A 9,108-nucleotide genomic window follows, 5' to 3' on the forward strand; every position below is an offset into this window, starting at 1 on the left:
AAGGCATACCTAGAGTCGGTACAGATATTGACTTTGAGGTCTTTGGCCAAGATACAGGCTCGGGTGAGGGCGAATAGTTCAGCTTGTTGGGCAGAATAGGCGGTTTCAAAAGCGGCAGATTCCAAGACCTGATTCTCCTGGTCATCTTCCCTGACTGATGTGGCCTCTTGAATGGGTTCTTCCTCATCTTGGGGCGGCTCAGTAAGAAAACAGGCTGGATTAATTGCAGTACAGTGCCGAAAGGTCAGCTTAGGATTGTTTAGTAAGTAGATCTCATATCTGCTTTGCCTGGCCATTGTAAGGTGTTGAGTCTGCAGTTAGCCCAGGAGGGCAGCTACGGAGTGAGAGGTGTTAAGACAACGGTAGCACAGTCTTTCAGAATTGTACAATACAGTTGAAAGGGCCGGTCATAGAGGGGCCGGCCCAAAGCCGGAGCTTGCAGCAGGGCTGTCTTTAGTTCCTTAAAGGCTTGGACGTCTGCGGTTTCTATTTCAAAGCTGCCTTACTTATTTGTATACAGGGTGAGGTGCTTAGTCATCAGGGCATGGTAGGGTCAGCCTCGTCTATAGCCTGGCGCACCATAACTCCCAAATCTTTAGCGTGGTGGGGAGGTAATACTTCGAGTAATATGTGGTGCCACCGTTGGGGGCTGTCCATTTCCACAAAATCTGCCTTCCCTTCCGGTCCAGTCACTCTAGCCCTTAATAGAATTTCCTTCACTTCCCCTTCGTGATCCTGATAAAAGTTCTGCAGGTCCTGATTCTTTCCACTGGGATCGTATGCTAGGGTCACGTGATAGGGTGCCTGCGGCAGGTCCAGAGACCACCACTGAGGGGTTCTAGTGGTATAATACTGCCGCTTAAGGGTTTCCTGTTTTACAATAATCCCATCATCTCCACACTCCAAATGCAACTGGAATTTGCAGAGGAGGTCTCTAGCCATCAAGTTACAGTCCAGATTGGTTGTGATAACAAATCGATGTTCCACCGATTCTTCTTGGTAACCCATTTTAACCGGTTCTGACACCGGGAATGTAGAGACTTGTCCCGGGAATCCTGACAGTCCCTGTGTTTCAGTGAAGGTGGGGAGTTTAAGCTTTGATTGTACAGAAGGCATGAAGGCTCCCGTATCTATCAAGAAGGGTTGCCACTCATTCCGAATTTTTAACAATATCATCGGTTCGTCATCCGGGGAGGGTCCCTGCACAATCAAGCTGCGTAGTCAATACGAATCGGGGGACGGTTGGCCAAAGGGGTTGTTCTGGGAGAAGTTAGTGTAAGATCCCCGTCCTCTCCCCCCTTGTCCCCCTCCTCTTCCTCCCCTTCCTTTTTCATGCTGACGGGAGGGACAATTTCTATTCCAATGTCCTTCTTGCCCACAAATAAAGCTTCCATCTCGTCTTTCCCAGCCCCGACCTCTTCCCATACCAGGCTGGGGACAGTAGGGCGGTCCGTAATTAGCAGGGCCCGGGCCATTTGGGTGTTTGATATAACCGTATCCCTGTTTATCCACCCAACCCTGCACGCAATACTGCGGTTCCATCTGGTATCCCCTTGGGTCAGGTTTTGGTCCTTCCACCCGAGGCGGCTCCATACTGATGGGCTTCTGAAGGGTCGTGGTGAGAGCATTAAAGATAGCGTTTAGGCGATCTTGGACATCATTAGGGTGAGCAATCACCAATGCATCATGAGTAGCACGTCCTAGGTGAGTTAGAAATTGGGCATGCTCAGTTGGGCTCAGGGTTTGCTTTACCAGGGCCCACAGGTCCCTTGATTCTGCATTATATCCATGCATGTCGAGGTCACTCCGTGAAATCGGAGGTCAGGGTTAAGTTGGGTTTGTGGATCCCTTTCAGCTTATTTATCTTAGCCTTTTCACTCTTCAATTTGTTTTGTTTGAGTATCTATTTCTTTATTGTATCAGGCAAGTATTATTACATAAGCTAGTTCTGTTTTTATTTTTATTCTGACTATCGCACCATTCCTCTGTTAGGTGAGTCTTTTTTCTATCAAGAAATCCAAATTGATAATGTTCAGTATGAAATGGCTTTCAATGGAAAGGGTTAACTCCTTTACAGGTTTGTAAGAAGACCTGATGTCATTACGTGACTTCACGTAACCATCTGAAAAAAAAATCTTTTCATCAGGAAAGGCAATATTTTTTAACTTCTTATTCAAGTACTTGCCAAAGATATTTTTTTAATTGATTTAAAACGAGACACCACATTTGTTTACTGAAATTCAATTTCGTCATCAGCCTCGGTGAACGCAAAGCAAACTATTTTAACTACGTAGTCTATCGATACATTTCTCAGAGGTCCCAGTGGAACTCTGAGTACGTTTCTCGTGCATGCACTCTTTCTTTAAGACGTCTACGGTTTTTAAATATGTCCTCCTTCTGTCAATGAAAGCCCTAATTTAATGGAGTTTTCCTGCCAACTCGACAGGAGTGATTTTTTTTTAGACTGCAGTGGAATTTTTCTCATAATTTAAAATCTCAGAACATTTTTTTTTCTTTCAGCATCTATTTAGTACGTTACTTTTTTTTTGTCTTTTCCATAACTAGAGAGAAGTCTGGCACGTAGACTGTGGACTGCTTTTCGTTATCTCAATTGTTCCAGCCTCAAGGTCGTGTTATTTAATATAATATTTTTTTTGAATCCTTTTGAATCTATCTCAGTTGTTTTGCTGTGCCTTCTCTGAATGTTTTCTTTCGACAAGTAAGTGAGCATGTCAAATCCTTTTTTAACCACCGGGATCATGTATTTTTTTCTTTTTTTTTACTCGACAAACCTATCCTTTGTGCATTTCCTCGCTCCGTAACTTATCATCCGAATATACGTAATTCAATAAGGTTCACACTCTTAAACTTCCCACAACACTACGAAGGGTTAAAAAAAACTTTCATTCTGTTTGAAAAAGTGGGTGGAGCTAAAACAAACCACAACTCCCCGGCTTTTTTTTTTACACAGTAAAAATCACACAAGCATTTCTCATTTAAAACAAACGTTCACAAGAGTCTCTTTTCTTTCCTATTAATTTTTGGATTCATGATTGATCATCTATCCCTATCTAGCTCTAACTATCCCTACTTTCTGTGTCGCCGCACGGATCTACTTCTAACCTATCTTTCCAAGTCGCCGCTTGGTTTGCGTCACCGTGCAAGACTTACCTATTCTAACCTATCTTTCCAAGTCGCCGCTTGGTTTGCGACACCGCGCAATACTTACCTATTCTAACCTATCTTTCCAAGTCGCCGCTTGGTTTGCGTCACCGCTCAATTTCCCTATCTCTATCCCTATTCTAAGTTTGAAAGGTATTCACCAGATTGTCCTGGGTCTCGTTCAGACACTACCTGAGAACCAGCGAGTGGCTAAACTTTCCTCAGACTATTGAAACCGGGGGAAACTGGAGCAGTATTGAAATCATACTCACTCCAGTGGCCACTTTCCCCTCGTCTCGTCCAAGGCTAGTCTGGCTCTTAATTCGCAAGTTTTCGGCAGTCGTCCGTTGAGATCCCACTTCTGACACCAAATGTTGATTTCTGGATTCTTTTCCCTCAATCTGGTTCAGCAAAATTACTGAAACGAATACCGTTTGTGCTTTAAACAAAGCAAGCTTTTATTTAAAAAGCAAATCCCGATCTGGGACCTTATCAGACAGAAGGAATGCAAGTCTGTTCGAACGCACCCACTTCCTACGGACAAAGTGACGTTACATTGTAAAGGGACGACGGTTATACATTTTCGGCAAAAGATAACAAGATAGGGCTAGAGTGACATCCTAGTTCAGCCCATCTCTTTTGATCCCTCTTTCCCTTTGTCCACTCATAAGCCGACCCAAGTATGGTCTGATTTTAAACAAAGACCTTCTGTTAATGTTTCAGGTTAATAACATGATTTAATAAGACCTTGAGGTTTTTCTGCAAGCTGTGGGTTTTGTTTCAATATGTGTTAGTGTTGTAACATTTCGCAGTCTCGAGTCTGAGATGTCATGGCTATTCCTCCATGAATTCTTTGTTAGCTTATACTGTCCCTATACAATTCCCACGTTCTCAACTTCAATGTCTCTATACATTTTTAAACATTCACATTACTACACGTTCAACATGTCTAACCTCAGCAACTTTCAGCAATTTACGGAGGGGGAAGATTGGGATGCTTTTGTGGAAAGATTGGAACACTTCTTCATAGCCAACGACCTGGACGGGGGCACACCGGCCACACTACCGAACAAACGCAGGGCCATCCTGCTTAGCAGTTGTGGGCCCACCATCTACGGTCTCATCAGGGACTTACTAGCCCCGGAGAAGACAACCACCAAGAGCTATGAAGAACTTGTAACAATGATACAGGAACAACTAAAACCGAAAGAAAGCATCCTCACAGCCAGGCACCGGTTCTACACTTACTGGTGACCTGAGGGCCAAGAAATTGCCAAGTATGCTGCACACTTAAGAAGACTAGCTGCACCGTGTGAGTTTGGCGACCACCTTAATGAAGCATCGTCATCGGAATCGGCCACGAAGGCCTCCTACACAAATTGATCTCGGCTGACATCACGATCACCCTGCAGAAAACAATTCAAGTGAGCCAGGCCTACATGGTTTCGGCCAGCGACTCCAGGCGAATACTGACCCAGTATTCTAAACCGGCGAGTGCAGTGCACCGCATGAACACTTCTAAAGGCAGAAATGCTGCCCCGAGTACCGCAACCCTGAGTCCACCACATGGGGCAAACCGGATGGCCCCGTGCTGGCGCTGTGGAGGAAACCACAGGGCCCACCAGTGCCACTACAAAGACTATGCATGTAAAGGCTGCAAAGAAAAAGGGCACCTTCAGAGAATGTGTAGAAAAGGCTGTACTCACTGTGTCTCTGATGAGTTGGCTGATCACCGGGGCTCCAACACAGGTGAAGATGTAGCTGCTCTAACCCTGGGAGAGGAGTATGGAATCTTTACCTGCTCCACCGGAAGCTCTCCGTGGATGATGGAAGTGGACATCGACGGGGTCCCAGTCTCCATGGAGATCGACACAGGCACAAGCCAGTCTGTGATGAGCCAAAAGACCTTTGAAAAAATTTGGAGGAATCCTGCCACTCGACCAAAACTGTCTCCTGTCCAGGCAAAGCTACTCACCAACACCAAAGGTAAAATCCAAATCGTTGGCAGTGTAGACGTCCAGGTCTCCCAGGGCGGCATATTGCACAAACTCCCACTGTGGATTGTAGCCGGCAACAGTCCCACGCTGCTGAGGGCAGGAATTGGATGAACCGGGTCCATGTCAGGCGAAGTGGTGCTGTGGAAGAAAAGACCACCACAGCCTGCCTGCAGCAAGATCACAGAATGACTGCAGCACCACAAGCATGTGGAAGAAAAGACCAACACAGCCTGCCTGCAACAAGACCACAAAATGGCTGCCGCACCACAAGAGCATGGAAGAAAGGTGCACCACAAAATGGCTGCTGCTTGGTGAGCAGCAGACCTGCATTCAAAATGCGAGTCAGCATGGAGGAGCATCATGTGACATCGAGCAGCCAATCGGATTTGAAAGCTCCCTTAAAGGAGACCGGTAACCAAAACAATTTAAAGGGGAAGTTCCAACTATTTGAGTGCACGGACTTTAAAGCTAAAGATGCAATTAAAGGGTGCAAGTATGAAAATATATGCAATGTAACCATGAATTGTGATGCTGGTTTAACTAATATGACTAAAGAGATGAATGCAGGTGTCAGTAAGGTTAAGAACAAGTTTACTATGCTTAACAATAATGATAGAGATTGTGAAATGCCTAATGTAACCATGTCTGTTGAAACCAGGATACCCAAAAGTGATGCAAGTGCTAGAATGTATAATGCAGGCTCGACTATGTGTGATCAGAGCCAAGGTGTCATGTATACCGGTAGGACACTGCCAAAGGACATTGGGTCCTACTGGGACCATGTTAATGCCAATGGAATCCCCCTGTGGAAGACCCAGATCCAGCAGGCTACCTGACCATGTAGCCTGAACCTTTGGAACGAATGTGATGCCCCTTGCAGGGTACACACACAGGCTGTGGAAGCAGACCCACTACAGGGACAGTGGTCAATGGGCAGCCCAGCCACCACCAATGACAACTGGCACCAGACCAGCCCTACAGCCCCTGGCCACCAGGGCCAATACCAGAAGCATAGGCCAATACCCTCCAGCTTCCCTGGGATGACCTGACCCTCATCCCCATTGGTGGACAAGGAGCCCACCCAGTCTTGTGGCCCTGCCCACCACCCCTCAACTACCCACATCACAGTGTATACACACCACCCACTGCTGCCGTGGCTACCTCCCCGAGGGATCCCACAACAGTGACACCCACTTGGTTTATGTCTGAGGGAGGGGAAACGTACGAGGCCAGCCTCAAGCACAGGGGACACACCTGGCAACCACACAACCCTCACCACAACCTCCCATAGCCCACCACTGATCACCTCCCCTGGTCATGACAACTAGGATATGAAAAATGCTCAGGGGGGAGTATTGTTGTTTATGCATGCCTGTTTACTGTGTGATGTTTGTTACAATGTATGCAACATTGAATGTACCCTTGTACTGTACACACCTTACCGGTACACTAGAGGGTGCTGTTGCTGGAGACCCAAGGGTTGCCTGCAAACGGCAGGAAACCCAGTATAAAAGGGAACTCACAGCTTGTTGTTCACACTCAGGAGCTGGAATAAAAGACTGCAGGTCTGCAGAGTTTAAGCACCATACCCTGACTCATGGAGTCATTACTAAAAGTGTCTACATACACCATAACCTTGATCCTTTATTTGTAACTCCAGAGTGAAGCACAAGCACGGTGGGCAGCCTTTTATACTGTGCCCTGCACACCTATGCAGGTGACCCTCAGGTCTCCCACCGCAATGCCCTCTGGTGGACAGCCTCTGCCATAGGAGCAGGAAACCCGGTCTCCACCGGTTGCACCCTCTAGTGGTGCCAGCATAGTATATACAGTGTAAACCTTATTGATAGTACATCAGGTAACAGATCTCCATCTTATGCAACTATACAGTGACTACACAGAGAGTATAGCAATAGTTTGCATTTATAACATCACTCTCCCCAAGTCCTTTGTACCAATTACCTTTGCATTATGTGCTCTGGCTTAGCTTTCCCCAGACTTAAGTGCCAATAGCCCTTGCACCTTGACTGTGCTTTGGCTTAGCTCTCTCCCTGTTAACCCCCAAGTCCTTTTGCCACAACGTTGGGTAGTAGTTACCAGTTTGGATGGTTCGATGATGCAGTGGAGGTTCCAGCGGGTTCTGGGTGTGATCCATGTGTCATGGCTACATACGTCCATTTCCCCCCCCCCCCCGCCGGCCCAGCAGCGAGATTATGCAGCAGGCTCATTACATTAACATACAGGATCAGACAGAGTGCAAGTAAGATAGTAAGTTACATTATATATCGTGACACCTTGGTTCAGTGACTTACATTCGTTACGTTTTGCGGTCGTGCGCCAGGATTGGGTAGATTGCATTCATGGTTCAGTCATGGTAAGTACTAAGGTAGCAGTACAGGTATGTGAGTACGCAGTTTCCAGAGCAACCGGACGGGGTCCTAGTCGTCTGATAGCAGCGCTGCGCTCCCTGTTAGCGGGGTGGGCTTGGTTCGCTCATCTAGCCAGGACTCGGGGCCTTTGCCGTTGCCTAGTGGTGGGCAGAGCCACAGATGTGTGTGGCCTCCCTGTCTTCCTTTGAGGGCTGCAGAATCTTCTGCCTGCTCTCTAACGGTGTTGGGAACCTGACTCTTCCAGGGCCCGTTTGGGGAACTCGTTGGTTCTGACCTTTCGCTCCTGGACATGGACAAGGTAGTGACTGGGTCTGGGGGCTGCACCGTCTCCATGGGCAACAGTGGCCAACTGCGCTGTTTTCGTTTCCAGGTCCGTGGCGAATAGTGCCATCGGGTGCCTGCAGCATGGGATAGACCTGGGGCAGGATATCAGGATCAGTGCCTTCACCCTCCTGAGGTCGCTGGCCTATAACTTGTTCGGACACCTGGAGCAGAGCATCAGGATCAGCACCTTTACCCTCCCGAATTCACTCGCTTACTACTTTTGAGCCCACTCTATTCCCGACATCTCGCAACAACATTTTGTTCAGAATCTTAATTGGTTTATTACATTGATTGCCATGCATACAATGTCTCTTTAAGTTCAGTTGGTTGCAAGTCTCCTTTAAGAGAACCCTGCTGGCTTTACCCCAAACAAATCCTTTGTTAGACACCACGTGTTGGTCCCTCAGCGTTGCACCTCGTGATATGGCCGCAGCCATCTTTTTTTTCAGCCACGCTGCAACTCGCTGCAGCAGGGACGCCATCTTGCCTCTGTTCTCGAGGTCGACTGCCTTAATCCTTCTCTCCTGTGATTCTGCCACAAAAGCTGGAAGAGTGCCTGTCAATTCAATCTTCCTCCCAGGAGTCCTGCCACTGGAGCCGGGAAGGTACTTTTAGGTCGTTCCGGTTGGATCATTGCCATGTAGTCATGATGGACGGTCTGTGCCTCAGGTGCTGCGTTGGTCTGTTCTCTGGTGCCTGGCCCAAGCGAAGGTGAGGTTTTGCTCTGCCTCTGAGTATGGGGGACATCGATTGCTGGAGTGAAGAGGTCTTCCCATTTCCACTGCATCTTCCCCATCCACCTTCTTTCGAGTAGCGTTGGACCATCACCTGCAACAATCCACAGAGGTAACTTGTGCACCACGCCATTATGGATTACACTTACATCCGCACTACCAAGGACTGGGATCAGCTCCTTGGTGTAGGTGCGCAACTTTTCCTGTACTGGAACCAGCTCGGGTCGTTTTTCGTTCCATAGCCTCTCAAAGGCATCCTGGCTCATCACTGACTGGTTCACTCCTGTGTCCACTTCCATGAAGACTGGAACGCCGTTTATCTCCACTTCCATCTTCACTGGAGGATAATCGGTGGTGCAGGTATACTCCATACACTTCTTCTTGGGGCTGAGCTACCTCTCTGGCCAAATCATCATACTCCCCGCTGGATTCAAAGTTATCTACCGACTCCTCTGCTAGACAGTGAGTCATATTTCTTTTACACATACGCTGTAGGTGGCC

The sequence above is a fragment of the Pristiophorus japonicus genome, chromosome 5, assembly GCF_044704955.1.
Source record: "Pristiophorus japonicus isolate sPriJap1 chromosome 5, sPriJap1.hap1, whole genome shotgun sequence".
NCBI classification, from domain to species: Eukaryota; Metazoa; Chordata; class Chondrichthyes; family Pristiophoridae; genus Pristiophorus; species Pristiophorus japonicus.